We start from the raw sequence: 21,314 nt of genomic DNA, 5'->3' as shown, positions 1-21,314 counted from the left end.
AGAGATCCTTGTAGTGAGCGTAGAGTACAGAGCTCTTCTCTGGTATTTACTGGGTCCAGTATTTAGAAGACTATGGGCTGCACAGAGTGAGTTGTAAGCATTGCAGTCTGTATTGTAAAGGTAAAAGCTGTTGTTTGGAGTATGTGACAGTGATGTATTTCTGATAAACTAGATTTAAATGTGATTGAGGATCATTCCCCCACTGCTCAGAAGTACAAGTTTTTCTGCCATGACTTTTGAAGTTTTAGCTCTTTTGAAGAGAAAAGAAGTAATCATGCACAGTAATCTTTGTTTTTATTATCCTTGTTGGCACACTTGAAAACAGGTTTAGTAGGATTTTTCATAAGCAGTGGGCTATAAAGCTCATGGGAACAAACATGATTTCTCTCTTGTCTGTTGCGAGGAGTGTTGAGGCAGTTCTCAAGGGTGGAGCTAATGTCAGAACTCTTAGTATGGTCTTTAGAGGGGGTACATTTCTCTTAGCTGCACAATTGTTTTGAAGTTTAAGAAATTAATGAACCCAATTTCCTGAGCTGTGGTTCATAGGTTGGTACTAGACTATCGGCCCTAGGGCCTATACAAGCCTAGCCATAACAATTCCCTGGCTGTTTCTTCCCACACTATTTACTTCCCTGGGCCCCTGTCTAGCAGGGCGACTGACTTGATCCCCAGGGTGAATTTGCTTTCTCCCATCCAATTGTCAAGGTTCCTTTTGAAGAGGGCCAAGGAGGCGCTCTACTTGACATGTATGGGCAGTCTATTCCAGAGTCTGGGGAGACTCTGGGTCAGGAACCTATCCCTCCACCATGTTTTGTTTATTGTGATGACAAGGTTTAGATCCCTGGAGCGTGTGGCTCTGAGGGATTGGGATTTCTTTAAGTGTAGCATGTCCAACAGCTCTGGGTTTGACATGACCTTTTACGTTAAGCACTGCTACTGTGGTAAAGTAAAATATTTTATTACTCAAATCCTTGTAATGTTTCTTTTTTTCTGAGTGTCTCATAACATTTTGAAATACAGGCCCATCTTTCAACACCTTCCCTAATTATACTGAACCTTGAGAGGAGTTGTATTTAATTGTCTTATTTGATTTGAATCATTTTAGAGTAATACATCAGGGGATGCATGTTTTTCTCCTCTTTCCCTGATGGTCTTTATTATTTAGCTGGCTGTGTTAAAAAAAAAAAAAAAAAAAAGTTTGTGTTTTCTTGAAACCTCCTGGAGGAAACTGACTTACAGCAGTCTGTTTTATAATTTTTTGGTTTGTTTAGATGAACATTGTTGTAGCACTCATTACCTATGAGAAGTATTCTGCCAAGGATACCGTATGTTTTGCCAGCATACCTAATCTTGGGCACTTTTCTGTCATGCTGTATATCCCAACACATGACTCAAACTCATGATTTCAAAGAGGTACATAAGGGATGTAGGGGCACGAAAATCCTTAAAGCTTTCTTGCTGTCTGCCCGAACTGTAAAACTTAGCTTTTGCTTTTGTCTCAACAGTGTGGCCTGTACCAGTTTTCATTGCATGTAAGTATCCCCATTTCAGAAACTTTCTCTCTTTAATTTTTTGATATTAAAAAAAATATATATATATTTTTCATGTCATTTAGGACTGGTAAATGTGACCATGGGAGGCAGATACCTTATAAAATAGAGTAAATGTTTGATGTTCTACGTGTTTCACTGTTGCCGTTATCACACTTGGGTTATCTGCCTGCAGGTAGTCCTCAGTCGGCCTGAATACTGTCGATCTTCCGAAAAAACGTAAGGATAAAGACAGACTGCATAGGTCCAAAACTGCTGATGATGAAGCTAGTCGCCAGTTCGCCGGTACTCAGTGAGGCAACTTTTGCAGCCCCGATACCTACTTATGCAGATTCGCAGGCCTCTGCTGAGACCCATTCGGAGTCTGGTATGCCGTGAGATGCTTCTTAGACTATGTAACCTGCGGATTTCTCTACCTTGGATGGGTCTGGAGCCGCTGTTCAGGCACCGGCTCCTGAGGGTGTATTCTGACCTTCTGATGTTCGCATTAAACCGGCAGCTTTGTTTTTCACAAAAAATACTGAGTTTCTCAGGCCCAGAGTTCGCACTACGCTTAGAAAACCGATGACCAAAGCGCATGCTCAAGCTCCCTTACCACCGAAACAAATGCTTAGAATGGCTGAAGACCTTATAACTTTAATTAGGGGAAGCCAGCCTTCTCCCTGTAAAAGACAGAGTTGATTTTCCTTCTGATTCTACAGACCATGTGTCCGATGACTCTGATCCCTCTGAATACCAGGACATACTCTTAGCTACCTATGAGGATTCCGTACTCTCTGCCTCACCTCCGGAGGACTTTTCTTTTGGTGAAACCTTGCATACTTTAAGAGAGCATTTCCACTGGGAATGCCAGGACTACCCTCAGTCCAAAAAGAGACTTGGAGAAATTTTAGACTTGCCTCAGCACAGCCCTCTAGCTATACCCCCTGTACTGGACATTGTAGATGATGTCTTCTTGGAATCCAGTCTTACTCCTGATACTTTACCACCAGCTCCTAGAAAGCCTGACAGGTACTACAGAGTACCTGACTCTCACAAATGTTCTCTTTAAGAATCCCACTGCAGATCCAGAGACTATTTCCCAGGGGCCTAAAGGCATTAAGGCTACTACAGCCAAAAACCTTGTCCCTTTGGGCAGGGATTTTAGAGCTTTAAACAGATGGGGTAAGAAGGTATATACCTCTGCAACTCTTGGCATTAGGGCTTTAAATTGCCAGTTTCACATGTTGAAGTACCAGCAGCATATTATGGAACTAATCAAACAAAAAAATGTTGCTTCCAGATTGTACAGAAAATAAAGATTTACAACAGTTAATGCTTTCTGCAAACCAAGTTAGTAAACATACTTTGAAGTGTGGTTTTGATGCCTTAGAAGCATCTTGCAGGGCTGCTGTCATTGGGTCTGTACTGAGAAAGCATGCTTGGCTGAAGGAGCAAATCTTGCCAGACCATGTCAAAGCAAATTTACTATATGCTCCATTAAACCAGGAAAGGTTGTTTGGCACAAAAGCAGTAGTAGTTCTTAAAAAGATGGAGGAAAAAGCTAAATATATGCAAACTGTTAAAGATTTCGTACAGGTGCAGCCACCTAGATTCAGTAGGCATTGGCCTTCAAAAAACTAGTCCTTTCCAGTCCCTCCCAGGCATTCTCATTCCAAACCCAGGGGCAACAGGCCACCAAGATTACAGTCTCAGGGTATGCAGAGATCTAAGCAATGGAGTGCTCCCTCCTCAAAATCAGGGAGTGGTAAGCCACCCCCTTATGGAAAAAGTTCACAATGACTTGTCTATCTTCCTTTCCAGCAAAGCCAAAGTACTTGCACCCTTAGGAGGAAAACTCGTCCTGCATGCACAAAACTGGAGGCCCATTACCCAGGACCGATGGGTCTTAAACATTGTATCCCAAGGATACAGATTCTGCTTCCACTCACAGACAACCCCAAGTGGGTTGCCAGACTTTCCTCCAAACCAGTGGGCAAAGGCTCAAAAGCAAGTACTTTCTCTTCTCAGTATCAGGGCTATTCAACCTGTGCCAATAGAGCAATGGGGACAGGATTTCTATTCCTGACTTTTCCTGGTGCCCAGAAAAGAGGGCTCTTGGCACCCTATCCTAGATCTGTCAATTCTCAACACCTTCCTGGTGGTCCCAAAATTCAAAATGTTGACTCTGCAACAGCTTCTTCCTATGCTAGCCAAGGACGCCTGGCTAGTCACCTTAGACTTAAAAGAAGCTTATCTGCACATCCCCATAAGGGAATCTTGCAGGAAATATCTACGTTTCAGGGCAGGCTGTATGCACTGTCAGTTCTCTGCACTTCCCGTTGGCTTATCTACTGCGCCCAGGGTATTCACAAAGTGTCTGGCTCCAGCCATTGCATACTGCAGGCAGAGAAATATTAAATTTACCCATACTTGGACGATTGCCTGATTCAGGCGGACAGTCACAAATTGCTACTTCAGCAGCTGGCATTTGTAAATAGATTTCTAATTTCTTTGGGGTACACCATCAACGAAAAGAAATCACAACTAGTGCTCAACCAAAAGATTGTATTCCTGGGAGCAAGCTTGAACACAACTTCCCAGATGGCATTCCTCACTCCAGAAAAACAAGCTTATTTGACAAACTACTTCAAACTAATGGCAACCAAAACCCAGCTATCTGCAAGAAAAATACTGCAAGCCCTAGGGTTCATGGCCTCATGCATTCTACTAATTCCATATGCAAGACTGCATATGAGGAAACTTCAGTGGTACTTAAAAAGTCTATGGTGTCAACATTTTCAGGACCTGGAAACACTGATTTCTATCATTCCTTGTCTAAGGGCAGAGTTCCTTTGGTGGGCAGCAGCAAGCAACCACAACAAGGTGTTTCCTTTCACTCAACCCCTCGCCGGCCAAACCCTGACAACAGACGCATCAGACTATGCGTGGGGGGCTCTCATGGCAGACAAATGCATTCAAGGCAAAAGGAGCCCAGAAAAAACTCCCCTGCATATCAATCAGAAAGAAATGTTAGCTGTACAGAATGCTCTGACAGCCTTCAAATACTTTATCCTTCCAGGACAACTCCTGATAAAGACAGACAACACCACCGTTATGTGGTACACAAACAAGCAGGGGGGAACTCATTCCTACCCTCTCTGCAGGTTAGCCATGGCCCTGTGGAACACAGCCCTGTGCAACCAAGTGCACCTGCAAGCTCAATTCCTGCCAGGCAAACAAAATTCATTGGCAGACACTTAAGCAGAAATCTTCTGGACCTACACGAGTGGAAGCTGGAACCCTACTCATTCAAACTTCTAATCCACAGGTGGAGGACTCCAGAGGTGGACCTCTTTGCCACCCCCCAAAACCATCAATTGAACAAATTGTGTGCCAGAAATCCCCACAGTCAAACGTGGAAAGTGGATACCCTATCATTTACATGGGAAAACCTCTCAATTTATGCCTTTCCCCCTCTGCCCCTCCTCTCAAAAGTACTACTCGAGATCAAACAGGACAGGCCAAGGACAATCCTTATTGCCTCAGACTGGCCACACTAGTACCCATTCCTACGCAGTCGGACAGCAGTGCCACCCTGGCACCTACATCAGACCTCCTCCCTGCTGTCCCAGCAGGAGGGACAGATTTTGCATCCACAGCTGCAAACCCTGAGCCTTGCAGCCTGGCTTATCCCCTGAATACACCACCAACAACCCTCAGCAAACAGGTGCTGGACATCATCCATGAGGCCAGAAGGCCAAGTACTAGGAAATCCTATTCAGAAAAGTGGAAAAGATATTATTCTTGGAGCCGGTCTCGAGGAAAGGATACAGCCGTGCCCACCTTACCTCAAATCCTAGGTTACCTAGCAGAGCTGCTCCACAGAGGCCTATCCATCTCATCCATTAAGATCCATGCCTCGGCCATCTTAGCTCATTGCAATACTGAGCCACCTCTCTTTTCTCACCCTCTCATCAAACAGTTCTTGAGAGGAGCTAACAATTTAAGGCCCCCGAGGAGACCTCCCACCCCTGCCTGGGACCTTAACTTTGTACTAGAGAAGTTCATGCTTCCCCCTTTTGAGCCTTCTGCTGCAGCAGAGTTAAAATTCCTCTCTTAGAAAACAGCCTTACTTCTAGCCATCACTTCAGCAAGAAGAGTGTCTGAGTTACAGGCACTAATGGCTGTGGAACCCTTCATTATTTTCCATGCTGACAGGGTTTCCCTCAGGACTAACCCATCATTTATGCCCAAGGTGGTATCCAGTGTGGCTTTAAACCAACCCATCCATTTACCAGCCTTTTTCCCTAATCCTCAGAATAAATGGGAAAGAATCCTGCAGTCCTTGGGCATGCACAGACAGCTCATGTTCTACCTTGACAGGACTAAACCTTTCAGAAAATCTGACCAGCTGCTTGTTAGCTTTGCTACAGGGGCAGAGGGCAAGGCCATTTCAAAGCAAACCATTTCCAAATGGATAGCACACTGCAGCCATTTCTGCTACAAACACCATGGAAAACCTTCCCCACAGGGGATCAGAACTCATTCCATTAGGGCTACCTCAACCTCTGCAACATTTCTGAGGGGAGACCCTACCAGGGACATCCTGGAAGCTGCAACCTGGAGTTCTGTGCACACCTTCGCCAAGCATTACCACTTACCTATCTTTTCTGAATCCAGAGCTGGATTTGCTACAGCAGTCTTACAAGGCCTGCTAGCCAGCCCTAATACTTCTTGACTACTTCCACCCTTCCTCAGCTTTGGTAATCAACCCAAGTGTGATGAGTGCAGCAGTGAAACATGAAGAACATAGTATAGTTGTGTACACTTACCATAAATGTAGATGTTAGAGTGTATTCAATGTTGCAGTCCTGGTTACCCTCCCTCCAGCCCCCTGACTTTTTCTGTACTTTCTGCCTATCCTCTTTTTGGCCATATCTTATGGCAATGGCATTTACTTTTTACTGGAGGTGCATTTAATTGCTTCCTATTTTGGGGGCTCCTGACATCTGGGGCAAGTAAAACTGATGTAATGGCGTCGGGTGCATGTTTTATAGCCCTGACGGCATGGAAAAGGAGACCGCATCCGACGCAGAAATCCCAAGACTCTGGTATTTGGGCTGACTGAGGGCTACCTGCAGGCAGATAACCCAAGTGTGATGACTGCAACAGTGAATGCACTCAAACATCTACATTTATGGTAAGTGTACACAACTGTACTTTCTGTTTAACACCCAGTCATAGCCATAAAAAGTGCTCAATTTGACAATCTTTTGTGCCTAAAACATTTAAGGAGTCACTTATCTTGCCTCCAGAGATATCTTGAAAACTAGAGACGAGCTCACACAGGGTTGAATGGCCTCTGATTCTTTGCTGCTGCAAGTCCCTTAGCAGCTGAAAAAGAAGTTCAAAAAGTCAAAGCCTGAAGCTTCTGTTGTCCAGTAAGACCTGTGTGTGTCTGTTGTGGTACTTTGTGAGTGCTCACACCTCTTGTTTTTTTTCCCCCAGCTGTAGTGACTCTGTTAGAGGCGAATAAGGCACATCTTGGCATGACCAGCTTGACCATTCAGTTGGCCAGTCTGTCCTCCAAGAGAGAGACATTGCTTATCATATCTGAGGCGCTTTTGGGCATTCCTCAAATTTTGGTCCACTAAGAAGTCCCAGGTACTCTTATCAAGATTAAGTCAGAGATTGGATCGTCCTCATTATGCTTAAGCAGATGCTAAGAAATGAAAACAGAATTAAAAACATTCTTTGTCTTCTATTCCTGCTGTTAGGGACCCTCAGAAGAAGTGATATGATGTCTCCCAGGGACTTGTAATGCAGTTACATCTCTAAACTGCCTCAGTTTTTTCTCCCCATCTTCTTCCTCCTTTCACAAGAGAGAGAAACATAAGTCTTCTGAAGAGGAAAGTCAGAATCTGAGATTCTTTTGTCAGTTTAATTTGAATCTGAATATGAGGATATAGTGTCTCCAGACTCCCTTTAGAGGAACTTTACTTTGGAGGCACCATGTTAAAGATGGTACAGCATGTCCACTAGGAAAGTAAGTGGGTCTCTGATATGCAGAAAGCATACTATGACTTGTTATATATGGGAATCCCCAGAGCTTTTGCTACTACTCCTGTTTTAGACCTTTTTCAGGATACTTTTGCCACAGCTTCTTTGAACACCCAAGAAACCTGACCAGTTTACAAGCTTCCAGACATGCACACAAATTCCTTTTTATTTATTTATTGGCATTTGATTACCGGGGAAGTTTGACTGGGTAGTCACCAGTGACCTGTGGAGAAAAGCTCAAATTATTGCAAAGCAGTTAAGAACAATAATTTTACAATCTTCAAAAATAAAACAAAAACATCTGCAGTTTAAACAATTATAACAAATTAGACATACTATAAAAGCATTGGTTAAGACTTAATTCAAGGTATATAATAATCCTTTAATGTTTAGAGAAATTTTAAACAGTTTGTAGAGAAATTAAATGTAAGTTAGACTAATACAAATAGGAATTGCAATATGAAACGAGGGAAAAACAGGCTTATGGTATATTTAGAGAGAAAGTCAGGGAAGAGAATTAGATAGCAGTAAGGACGTAAGCGAAGAAGGCAGAGTTAAGAGGCATAAGGAATGAAAAGGTACTTGTTCACATTTAGTGATGTAGTTTATCCTGATTTTGAGCAAGGACAGAGCCAGATATTGGCTAGGAAGTCTTTCAGTTTGGTTTTGAAAGATGAGAGAGAGGGTATAGATCTGATGGATGTAAGTAAGAAGTTCCAGGCCTTAACAGCCTTGTACGAGTACAGACAGTGCCCAGGAGATTTGCTAGGTTTGTAGACAGACAGGGGTTTTTGGTCACACTGGATCGCAATGACCAACTGGAACTAGTTGTATAGAATGTCTTTTAGTGTCAGACAGGCAGATGGGTGCTCGATAATTTTATAGGTGGTAAGAAGTTGCAGCAGCTGGAGAAACCACAGAGGTTCCTGACCAGGAAAATCCATTATCTCAAACAACTATCCTGTACAGATAAGCTAAAAGCCCTATCCCTCTTCTCATTCTCATACAGACTGTTCAGAAGTGACCTGTGTCTGGCATACAAGGGCATCTTAGACCCAGCCTTAACGGAGTTGCTCCATTTCCGTAAGTCAAACTCCACTCGTGCAACCCACACGCAAGGCCTTAACCTGGTCTGTAACATTAATAGAACTTGTTGGCAGGATAGATTTGTGTCCCAAAGACTCCCCCATCTGCAGAATAGACTCCCTCTACATACTTGGAATACTGAAACAGGTAACTGCAAAAACAGGAATGCAGGCAAGAGGGCTTTAGGCACGCACACAGTAGTAGTTTCCAAAGTTTATTCTTCAGACTTTGCTTCAAACAAACGATAAAAATAATAAAAAACAGTAACCATAAAGCGCTTTTCGTCTCACCCCTTAGTGAGACTTCATCAGACAGTTGCAACAAGAATGTTTCAAACAGTATATACAAGTTCAAACCACATCAACTTCCTCCAAGCAAAAGGCAAACCCACCCCCAAGGTAAGCAGGAATGAACAATTAACCCATTGTATGCTTCTTTAAAAATCCAGCTTCTTGTAAAACAAATATGTATGCAGTAAATATATTTGTATATGTGTAAATATAAACATAGCTCATCAGTTCGAAAACACTCTTAAAAGACCTTTTAAAAGTATATTCAGAAATATTTAAAACCATGCTAACATTAAAACCAATAGTTAAGGTAACAGTAAAAAGTGAGAAGTCAAGAATGAAGTGTAAAATTGAAAACAGTATAAAATAAAGTACTTTACCACTGTTTGAAAAAGTATTAAGATCTTAAATAACTTTCAATAGTAGTTAATGACAGTTCTAAAAAGTAGGATGAAGAAATATATAATGAAACACTTATATTAGCCCCATGTTGTCTGAATTTAAAACCATCAAGCTATAAAGACTGGAGCAGAGAAAACCATCCTGTAAAGGACGTCTGGTGAATATGATAAGAGTGTACACATTCACAAAACAACTCTAAATGCAAACACATTCATGTGTAGATAACTAAGTGAATGTGAATAACCATGTATATGTATATACCTAACTGAACAAATAAGTACATTTTTGACTATTTAGATAAATATTTAACATACCCTGTTTAAGCAGAAATATGAAACCTTTCTTGCAGGCTGAAGTGAATAAGATATATATTCACCTCATTAAACTCTTTAGTTTAAGGATGCAAGATATGGAATAAACTTCATTCAGTCCTGGAGGGTAGCAGGCCCTAGTACGAATTTGCCATATTAATTCCAGTTTTTCTAGGAATAATGAACTAGGGCCTACCCCTTCCATCACTCGTAACCTGGTCAATCACTCTAAATTTAAAAGAGTGTAATGGGAAAGCACTCACATGTCTAGCCAGAGCATTTTCCTGCTTTGATGTTTTAATGCTGTAAAGGTGTTCGTAAACCCTTTGTTTTAGTTTCCTGTCCGACTTCCCAATATAAAAAGCTGGGCAGGCTTGACATTGGGCCAAATAGACTATATTTTTAGTATTACAGTCAAATTTACCCTTTGACGCATAGGTCACTCCTCTGATCGAGAAGTTGACCCCAATCTCCATGAAGGGGCATTGGGGGCACATGCTGCACTTTATCATCTCTTTCCTCCTGCTTCCAAAATTGTCTTCCTTCCTAGTCTGTAATAAGCTTTTTAAATTCCTGCTACGTCTAAAAACTACTCTAGGGGGGTCCCTCAATTTAGCATATAAATTGTGGTCAAGGACTATTAAATCCCAGTTCTTATTAATGATGTCTTTGATGTCATAATTATTGCTATTAAAAGTAGTAATAAAAGTGGACCCTACTAAAGAAGCATCATCATGAACCATCCGAACTTGGCTGATTTCCATTTGTTCCTCATTAATTTTAACCCCCAGTATAGGTTGGTACATGCCCCTATGCCTCTTGTTTTGTACTTCTCTTACCAGTTCCCTAACCATAGGTAGAGGGCATCCCCTCTTGATAAACATATCCTGAAGTTGATTACATTCTAGTAAAAACTCTTCTTGTGTGGAAACCATCCAAGCTGCTCGTACCAGTTGGCCTTTTACCACTGAACGCTTTTGAAATAGTGGATGACAGCTGTCAAAATGTAAAATAGCATTTGAGTAGGTATCTTTCCTGAAAATACGAGCTGTATAGCAACCATTAATTAGGTCCTTTTTTAAGTCAACATCCAGGTAAGCTATTCTTTCCATGTGGAAAGTATGTGTGAACTGTAAAAAAAAAACAGTGGTATTATTGAGGTATGTCACTAGATTGTTAGATTCTACCTCATCACCCTTAAACAACATAAAGATATCGTCCAGGTATCTTGTATAAAAGTGTATTTGGCTTCTAATTTCAGGTACATTTAAAATAAACTCCCTTTCCCAAGAAGCCATCACTAGGTTGGCGAAGCTGGCTCCACATGGGGAGCCCATTGCTACGCCAGTGGACTGGACGAAAAACCTGTTGAAGGTACTATAATTATTAGACAACACTATGTCCAACAGTTCAGTGAGCAAAGAAGTTAAACTTCTAGGGGCTTCCAGTTCCAGCAGTAACAGGCTGAGCCGTTCTACACCCTCAAGATGTGGGATGGACGTGTACAAATCTTTAACGTCTATAGTTAGGAAATTGAAGCCCTCATTAAACTGTAAATCCTGTATACTCCTTAAAAAGGACCATGAGTCCTTGCAGATCTTTTTTTGTAATTTTACATATTTCATCAAAAAATGTTCAATATATTTGGCTAATGGGTAAGTGATGCTATTCCTGGAGTCCACAAGAGGTCTCATTGGTGGGTCCGAGACGCTCTTGTGGATCTTGGGGATGCCAAACAAAGTTGGAATTCTAGGTGCTGGCATACATAATAAACTGTATATATCCATGTCAATCCTTGCCTCAATAAGCAGTTCTTCTAAGTTAGCACGAATTCTCCCGTAAGCGATATTTAATTAGTTACGGACACCTCCGTGTATGCTTCAGTCATTACTATCCTTTCCATTCTATTGACATATTCATCATTATTCATTATAACCAGTCCTCCGCCCTTATCAGGTTGCATCACCCTCATCCATGCCTGTTGAACCAAATTAAGTGCTAGTTCTTCTTCCTTAGTAACATTATGACCCTTCTCTTTACTTTGATTTTGTACACAAATACAATTGAATAAGTCCACTTCACAAACATGTTCAAACATTGTTAATGTCGGGTGAAATGGGGGGCAATAGGTACTATGTACATAGAACGGATTCTGAGGTTGTTGTCTAGCCCCAAACAAGTAACTAAAGTTAAGCTTCCTTGTGAATAATTTTAAGTCAATTATAGTTTCAGCAAAGGAGGCTTTGTGAGATGGAACAAAGGTTAATCCTTTTGCTAATAAATCTGCTAGCTCAATGCTCACTTTCAGTGTGGAAAAATTAAAAATTTTAAAGTCACCTTGGCTATTGTATACCAGTTCAAAGTTGTTCTCCGCACTGGGTTGTTGTGGGTCCGATACTAATACCTGTTCAAGTTCCTGTAGTTCACTCTGGGAAGTACCTCTCTAGCCCTCTTTAAGAGGAACCTTGATGACTGGGTGGGGAACAGAAAATACACCCCTGGGATTCCACCTGTGTCCCTGCTGGACAGGGGAAACAGGTGCTGACTTTATGGGAATGTGTGAAAAATTCTTGGCTAGGCTTATAAAGGCCTACGGGCCAGTAGCCTAGTATCATCCTTTGAACCTATATGCTAGTTGATATGGCAGTTCTAACCAGTTTAGGCTTTTCAGTGCTATACTGTGGTTGGTTCTGAAAGGGGTATGTACTGCAAATTTAGCAACTTTGTTATAGCATTGTTCCAGTTTTAACTTTTGGTAAAGTCTAGAGGTTAGTAAGGATGGGAGTGCCATAGAGAAGAGTGAGGAGGAGGTGAGTAGTGGCAAGTGTAGTTTTAGTTGCATTGATGAGAGAGTTTTTGGTAGTGTGAAGCATCCCTAGTTTTTGATGAGTTTTTCTAATGCAATTTTGTATATGCAGGTCGAATGTAAGATTATCATCCAGTATCACTCCTAATAGTTTGCTATCAGAAGTGACTTCAGTGGTTGTTTTGTCAAGAGAGTGGACTTAATTTTTTTACATGAGAGAAGGATTTGTTGGAAATAAGTAGTAGTTTGGTCTTGTTTGGGCTGAGCATGAGTTGAGTTATGAAGCCATGTTTCAGTGGCTGTTAAAGCTTCCTGAGTAATTTTCTGGAGGCATACTATGTTATCAGATGTGCAAATGAGAGCAGAATCGTCTGCATATTTTATTAGGGTGTCCTGTTCGGAAGCATAGAGGGTGTTGGTGAAAATGTTTTAAGAGGAGAGGGTACCAAGGATAGAGCCTTGTGGTACACCAGTGGTGACTAGCAGGTAAGGTGAGAGCATGGAGTGCCATGTTACTGATTGACACCTATTGGACAGGTAGCAGTTGAACCACTGAAGGGGGTGGGGGTCGAGAGAGACCTAGTGAGGACATTTGAAGAAGTTTGCTGTGACAAACTGTGTCAAAGGCTTTAGGTACGTCTAGAAATAGGGAAGAGACTAGTTTGCCATTATCTCTAACTTTATTGACTGTGTCTATACAGGTTAGAAGGGCAGTGCTAGTACTGTGGTTAGGATGGAAGCCATGTTATGTAGGGGATAGTTCTTCCTGCAGGAGATAGTCTAGCATTTGTTTTTGAATACATTTTTCAAGTATTTTGGCAATGGGAGATAAGATTGCTAAATGGTCTGAAGTTATTAATGTTTGTTGAATTTCCTCTTTTGTGCAGAGGGATAATGTGTGACTTTTTCCAGAGAGAGGGAATGTTAAATTCATGGACTTGAACTATTTATAAGGATTGAAATAGGATAGGCTGTGCTACTGGCTGCTGTTTTTGGAACTTGCTTGGAAGGCCATCAGTGGAAGAAAAGCATGTTTTAAGTTGAGTAGTTTTATATAGGATATATGCACAGGTTTAAAGGTGAAAATGGACATGGTGATTTGTGACTGCTGGGCAGAGTTGGGATTAGATGTTGAGGAATTCTTGGTTAGAGATATTTTACATACAGTTTAATAAGAGTTAAACTGTATTACAGTTTCGAGTGGTGAGTTTATTGGAAAGGGGTTTGGGTTGAATTTTTGTCTGGTATGTAAGATTTCATTAGTGGATGTCCAAACTTTTTTAGGGTTGTGTTTAGTATTATTCTGTATGTTGCTATAGTATAGTTTTTTGTCCTCATTTATTTGCTTTTTAGTATGATTGCAAAGCATTTTGAAGTTTTCAAGATATTGAGGTTTTATATTTCTGCCATTCTTTCCATGCTTTTTCTCTATCCTTCATTAGCATTCTACTCTTTTTGGATAGCTAAATTGCATTTTTTGTTTTCAGTATTTTCCTTTTAGGAGGTGCAAGGCTATTTAGGATATTTTAGAAAAGTATTGAATTCAACAACAGCATCATCTAAGGGGAGGATTTTTAGGAAGTTCCAGTTAATAGATGGTAGTATAGTAATCAACATTTTGGGTTAAATTTGCAAAGGTTACATGTTATTTTATAAATATGTTGTTTAACTGGATATGTGAAATGTCTAAGCATATAGATTGGGAGATGACCACTGAGAGTGTCTGTCATTGTACCTGCTGTGGAGCATTTGCTAGTGTCTAATACTAGGATCTAGTCTAATCAAGAATTTGATGTCTTGCTATAATGTGTGGGGCTATTAATTAGTTGTATGAAACCATAAAAATTCATGCTAGATGAAGGTTAGTTAGGGTTTATGTCCAACCAAATGACATTCACATTACCTAGTAATATTTTTTCATGTGGAAATGTTATGGATGCCCAATGTAGGATATCTTCCAGTATAGCTGTGTTGTTGTCAGAAGGGATATAAAGGGCAGTGATACATATTTGTTTCTAATAGTTTATTTTAAGGAAAGCAATAAGAAGCTTAGCTGAACTGAATTTTGGTGTTGGTTTGCTGTATGGGGAAATGTGGTAGATATTGGGAAATATTAAAGCAGTGCCACCACCGTTCCTCTTTATAACAGTCATTATGGATGATATTATAGCCAGAAAGTATAACTCTGAAGCTGTTTATGCTGGGTTTAAGCCAAGTTTCAGTTACACCGAGAACATCAGGCTTATGTTGGGTAATCCTGGCATGTAGTTAAAAAATATTTCTTCAAACCCTGCAGTGATTTCTGTGAAAACTGACAAACCAACCAAGTTACGTTTGTCTGCTAATGGCCTTGCCTAATGGCAAGGACAGAAGGGCTATGAATAGGTCCAGAAAGAAGATGAACACCTTAGCTACACTTTACAAGCCTTCAAGTACCAAACCTGTACCAGATATATTTTGTCTGTTGTGGAAGATCTGAATAACCTGACTGACATTTATTTATTTATTTGTTGACATTTGTTTACCGGGAAAGCCCACTGGGCTGAACAGAGCCCATTTTCAGTGGAGGCTCGGGGAGAAAAGCTCCAATGCACAATACAACAAGTTAATTACAATACAAGGAGTTTACAACAAGGCAGTTAACAATGCTTACAGGAATCAACTTCGATACAAAATATGGGAATGTGGTGATACAAAAAAAGACAAACATAAGCAAATTCAAACAGTGCACAAGTATGCAAATTCAAACAATATAAAAGTATTGGGAAAATTGTTAGATTGAGCAAGGTGCATCGGTTTGAGTGTAGAGCAGTTATAGATTTTTGCATCTGAAATTAACTAGAAGGGGTGCAATACAAGAAGACTGAAGCTACATGAGGCTATAGTTAGTAGTTGGTATGCTTAAAGTGTAGTATAAAGGCGTTAGTAATGGTTGAGTAGGGTGTCAGGGGCAATTTGAGTGGAGGAAAAGTATGGTATAGGTGGTTAGATTAAGAAAGGCAGTACAGGGTTTGAGTCTAGGGAAAAGAGTTAAGTGGTAGCATTAGACAATGTGGAGCAGTTGCATATCCAGTTGGAGAGAAGGTGCTTGTATAGGGCAGTTTTGAATTTAATGGGGTGCTGTTCAGAATGGATGGAGGAGGGGAGATTGTTCCACAGTCTGGCAGTAAGTCCAGGAGTGTAAGAGTTTTTACCTGCAGGAAGATTAGGTTTGTGAACTTGTAGAAGGTTTTGATTTTCTGATCATAATGACCTAGCGGGGGTGTAAGGGGAAAATAAGGAGCTGAATGCAGGGCAGTCTTGGGGTTTGAAAATTAGCCTATGAGAGGCAGTTAGTTGAAGGTGTGGTAAGTAATGTGGGAATTCGAGCCATTGGAGATTTCTTAGATCAGTACAGTGGTGGGTTGAGTGATGACAGAAGCAAATTTGGCAATCTTGTAACAGGCTCTAATTTTAGTTTGAGGGAGGACTGCAGATTAATTAGTAATGGAGCACCGTAGGTTAGAGAGGGAAGTAAATAGGAGAGTGCTAATGCTTGTTTTGTTGATGGGGAGAGGAAATTATTATGCCTGTAGAGAAGCCCAAGTTTTTTGAGATGTTGGATTGGATATGCAAATCAAATTTTAGATTATCAATTATGACTCCTAAGAGTTTGGTACTGGAAATGATTTCAATTTTTAATGAATTCAGTGAGAGAATGTTAAAGTCTTGTAATAGGTAGGTAGTTGTTTTGGGGGGGTGAAGAGCATAAGTTTGTTTTTTTTTTTTGGCATTTAAGGAAAGATGATTTTTGTGGAGCCACGATTTAACTGTAGAGAAGGCTGTTTGGGTCCTTTGAAGGATACTGGGGTTGGGTGCATAACAAAATATAGTTAAGTCGTCTGCATATTGGACTAATGAGGTATGTAGTAAAGCTTGGTGTAAGTTGTTTATGAATATGTTAAATAGAAGGGGCCAAGGATTGAACTTTGTGGGACGTCAGTAGGGTTGGGGAGGTAGGGAGAGATGGAGTGCTGCCATTTGACGGCATATTGCCTATCAGAGAGAGAGAGTTTTTAAACCAATTGAGAGACTAAAAAGACAGCCCTGTGGAAGAAAGTTGAAAGAGACTGATAGAATGGGATATAGTATCAAATGCTTTAGATAGATCTAGAAAGAGAGCGGATATTATCTAGCCAGAGTCACGGATTTTGTTAATGATATCTAAGATGGATATTAGTGCAGTAGAGGTACTGTGCCCAGGATGAAGTCCATGTTGGGTTGGGGAGAGGATATTGTTTAGCAGGTAAAGGACTAGTTGTTTTTGGATACATTTTTCGAGAATTTTAGATATTGGGTCGGAAGTTTGAGACATCAGAGGAAGAGATCCCCTTTGTGGAGGGGAAGGATGATGGCTTTTTTCCAAAGAGAAGGGAACACAAGATCCATGGATCTAATCTGTTGATTAGAATGCTGATAGGATAGGTTACTGCACCAGCAGCAGTCTTAAGGAATTTGGCAGGAATATAATCAGCTGAGTTAGAACAGGGTTTTAGCTTTAGCAAGAGTTTTTTTTATACATGAAGTAAGAGTAGAGGAGAGATTAAATTCACTTTGGGAGGGGGGTTTTTCAGTTTTGCATGGATTAATTTAGGGAGGTGGTATTGGGAGGTAAATGAGAAGAGGAGGAGGAATTGAGGTGATGATTACTAGGTGGAGGGGCGGCAAAGGAGGCTGTAAGGTCAGGTGACATGTCAGGGGAAAGGACAGGGGTTGGATTTAGTGCCAGGGTTCAGTGGATTATTGATGGAAGACCAGAAGAGTTTGGGGTTATTTTTCCTATTTGATTGTAGGTTTCAGAAGTATTACTGTTTGTCTTTACAGATAAGTTTTTTGAAACGTTGCATAGTTTGTAATGGATAAGGTTGTCAGGATTATCCCAGTTCAGCCATTGCTTCCAGGCTTTGTCCTTGTTTCTCATAATTTCTTTAGTAGATTTAGAAAGCCAAGGGAAATTATTGGATTTAACTCTAATGGATCTAGTAGGTGCCCAGCTATGGAGAGTGCTAAGAAAGGAGTTATTGAAGTAAAGAAGGGCATCACCTAGTGGTAAGGTTTTAAGACAGTTCCAGTTGTAGCTACTAAGGATAGTATTGAATTTATGGGGACAGAATTTTGATAAGTTTTGAATAACTCAATGTTACGGGCTTTTGAGAGAGATGTACAGTTACATATGGTGTAGGCTGGAAGATGATCACTAAATGAATTTGCGAGGATGTCGGCAGTTGGATATTTAAGAGGGGTCTGAGACCAAGATCCAGTCTAGAATTGTGCCTTTGTTAGTTTTGAAGTTATATCTAGTAGTAGAATTATTTAATTGCATAAAGTGGAATAGATTTATGCTATTAGGAGATTGGATAGAGGAAGTAGCAGCCCAGTCAATATTAGTGTCACCTAATATAAAAGTTTCATTTTTTATTGTATGGGATATCCAGGAAAGATTGTCTTCTAGAGCAGGGATGTTACTTCCTTGTAGAATATAAATGACTATAATAGATTTTTTTGGAATTGTTAATGAGGAACGAAATTAAGATCTCAGCATTATGGAAGTGTGGAATAGAATTTGGAAAGGTGGCTGTGTTGAAGATATTAGGATAAATTAAGGCAACACCACCTCCTTTTTATGTTGTCTGTTGGCCCTAATTACATTAAAATTAGGAGGAAGGAATTCAGCCTCTTGGATGTTTGTTTTCAGCCAGGTTTCAGTAGCAGCTAGGAACTCTGAGGTTTTGTTGCAGATGCTTTGAAAGTTAATAGTGGTTAAATAGAGGCTTTTAGAGATGGAGGGACCTGGGTTGGGGTGGATGTCTCCTGAATGTCTAAGGGAGGAAAGGAACAAAATAACTTTGTGAAAAGAGAACTTCAGCTAGGAGAGAAAGAGGTGAGGAAGCTGTACCAGGCTGTTGGGATTGACATACCAGCATCTGATAATAAAACTCTATTATCAGTGTTAAATTCTGCTTTCTGGGCTTTCTTATCAAGTACAGTTATGAATTATGCTAATGCATCTTCCAGAGCTGCTGCTTTAGGATCCATCTTGAAGAGATTGTCTGTATATGAATAGGTCAAGTCCAGATTCTTGGATGCCCTTTGGACGAGGGGAAAAACTAACTTTTGACTTGCTGCTGGTGAAATTTTGAAATCATGCAGGAGATGCAAGGTCATGCAGGATCTTAAACATATATTCCTTTCTCTTATCCCAAAGTTCTAAAAGAGTTATTCCTGCCAAGCTGGTCCCTTTTTTAGAAAAGAACAGAAACAATGGCAAAAAGGTAAAACATTTGCAAAATAGAGAAAACCAAAGCCAAAAATCAAAAGACCAAAGCGTTTCTTTCCAAACATATATGCCAATTCGTAACTATCTGCCACAGCCACCGGCCTCCGCCCTCCTGTCCTCTCTTTCCTTTGTCAAGCTTTCTCATTCCCTTCTTGTTTGGAGACTAATAACTTGAGATAGAAACTGTTACAAATTAACTTGGCTTGTTGTTCCATCCCATCTGGGTATTCCACAAGTGCTCCCAAGCCAAGAACCCCACACTTTTCCTATTCTTAAAGAGGGGTTCCGTCAGGGAAGTATAGAACAAGTTACCGTTCACCAGCAGAAAATATAATTTTTATTCAAGACACTTCTTAGTTCCAAGAAAGGAGGGAACTTGGATCACCATTCTGAATCCATCAATCCTCATTATCTTCCCAAGGGTTCCAGAGTTCAAGATGCTGTCTCTTTAGACTTTGCATCCAGTGACTCTCTTTCAAGGATATTTACCAAATGCCTAGCTCCAATTATAACCTTCTTCAGGGTCCAGGGTATTCACATCTTTCCCTATCTAGATGATGATCTTCAGGTTTCTTTGGGAGACTAAGCTTATCCTGGATCTCAAGTTCACAATAGACCTTTTATTTCCCCTAGGCTTCAACAGACTTGGGGGAAAAAAGCCTGTCCTGCCATCTCAAGATCTGGTCTTTCTCAGTTGCCATTTTAGTACTGTCTCATTTATGGCATTTCTTCCCCAGGACAAATGGCAGTCTCCGATTGCTTACTTTCAGTTTCTTCTTACCCTAAACTTGACCTCATCAAGAGAGAAATAGCCCTGTGATATATGGCTTTCTCCTTACAAAACAGTACTTTTTGCCAGATTCAGAATAGGAAGATTTAGTGGTACCTGAAGCTTATTTGGGCTCAGCACGGTCATCCTTGGAACCTCCCAATTCCTGTCTCACCCTTCGTGAAAAAATAATTTCTTTGGTGAGTCAACCAGACATCACTCAATTCAGGAGTACCTTTTCTGGTCCCCTCTCATTGCTAGGAAGTTGCCACAGTTGCTTCATACCTAACTTGGGAAGCATCTTGTAGAAACATGAAAGTCCAGGGTGTATGGTCAAGTTAGGACAAAACCAGCCACATAAATGTAATACAAATGAAAGCCCTGATCCTGGCTATTAAGTCTTTTATCACCTTTAGTCTCCTGGAACCCAACTTATCCCCACAGACAATACCACAGAGATGTGGTACATCAACAGACAGGAAGGGACAAAATTTTAGCTCTGCAAACTTGCCATGACATCCTGGGAGATAGCTATCCAGCACAGAGTCTTTTCTTCATCCAGTTTCATTCCCTCAGAGATGAATACAGTTATTTATTACCTAAGCAGATCCAAGGCAGGCTCTCATGAAAGGATGTCGAACACGGAATTCTTCCTTCAAATTATCCATAAGTGGGTAGCTTTCCAAAATAGATCCATTTGCCTTTAGGCTAAACAGGCAGATTAGATCATTATCTCCAGAGTAGCATGCCCACAGATTTGTAGAATGGATGCAACATAAATGTTATGGAAGGGGAAGATGTTAATCACTCCCACAGTTACAGTAGTCTTTAGGCTTTTATTAATTTTCATATGTTAACTGGACGGGTAGTCTGGTCATAAGACCCTTTTCAGCAACAACCTGGACCACAGGGCAAGCATGTACAAGAATGTAACAGGAGATTATGCAAGTAAACAATGTAAAAAGGAGAAAAATACAGTTGGTGGGTTGTGTTTTGCCCAGGTACAACAACTATCCAGCTTCCAAAAACTCTAGCTCCCTCCCACACTTCCACTCTGACTGCTGATTGGTTAGCCCTGAGGAGGAAAAATCAGGAGTCATACTGCAAAGTCTGCAGTGCCTTCTTGCTGCCTCATAAAGAAGCAGAAACATTGTTTCAGCTCATTTCTGGCAGTTAAGTTCACTTTTTGGGGACCCTTCTACACAGAAGATATTTATTTATTTTGATGTGTTTAGTGTGTGTGTGTGTGTGTGTGTGTGCGTGTATATATGTATATATATATCTATATATATGTGTGTGTGTGTGTATATATATATATATATATATATATATATATATATATATATATATATATATATGTATATATATATATATATATATATATATATATATATATATATATATATATATATTTTATATATATATATATATATATATATATATATATATATATATATATATATATATACTGAAAGATCTCAGTATTTCAATTTGTCTTTAAGGTGCTGTGTGGTCTGTGATTTAGACAAGGTGGATGATATGTGGATGTGTATGGAGATTATGGTAGATTTTAATCGTTTAAGAGTTTTGGGTAGGGAATTATTTTTTAGTTGTTTGGGAAATTTGGGAGTAGGTTGCATTATATAGGTGAGTGTGTGTGTGTGTGTGTGTGTGTGTGTGTATTAGTGTTGAATGTGTAGTATGTGTATTTTTCGCATGTATGTTTGACAGTGTACAGATTA

General features: G+C 40.3%; 1 protein-coding gene across 2 annotated transcripts in view; it reads left to right on the top strand.

Moving 5' to 3' along the window:
• Positions 1-21,314, top strand: part of STRN3 (striatin 3) — a 1,528,247-nt gene that overhangs the window by 742,970 nt on the left and 763,963 nt on the right. The gene's annotated exons all lie outside the window — the stretch shown is intronic.

The sequence above is a fragment of the Protopterus annectens genome, chromosome 6.part0 (assembly GCF_019279795.1).
Source record: "Protopterus annectens isolate FY-2018-M chromosome 6.part0, PAN1.0, whole genome shotgun sequence".
In the NCBI taxonomy this organism is placed as follows: Eukaryota; Metazoa; Chordata; order Ceratodontiformes; family Protopteridae; genus Protopterus; species Protopterus annectens.
The sequence above is the reverse complement of the archived record's forward strand: the minus strand, read 5'-3'. Positions and strand labels throughout refer to the sequence as shown.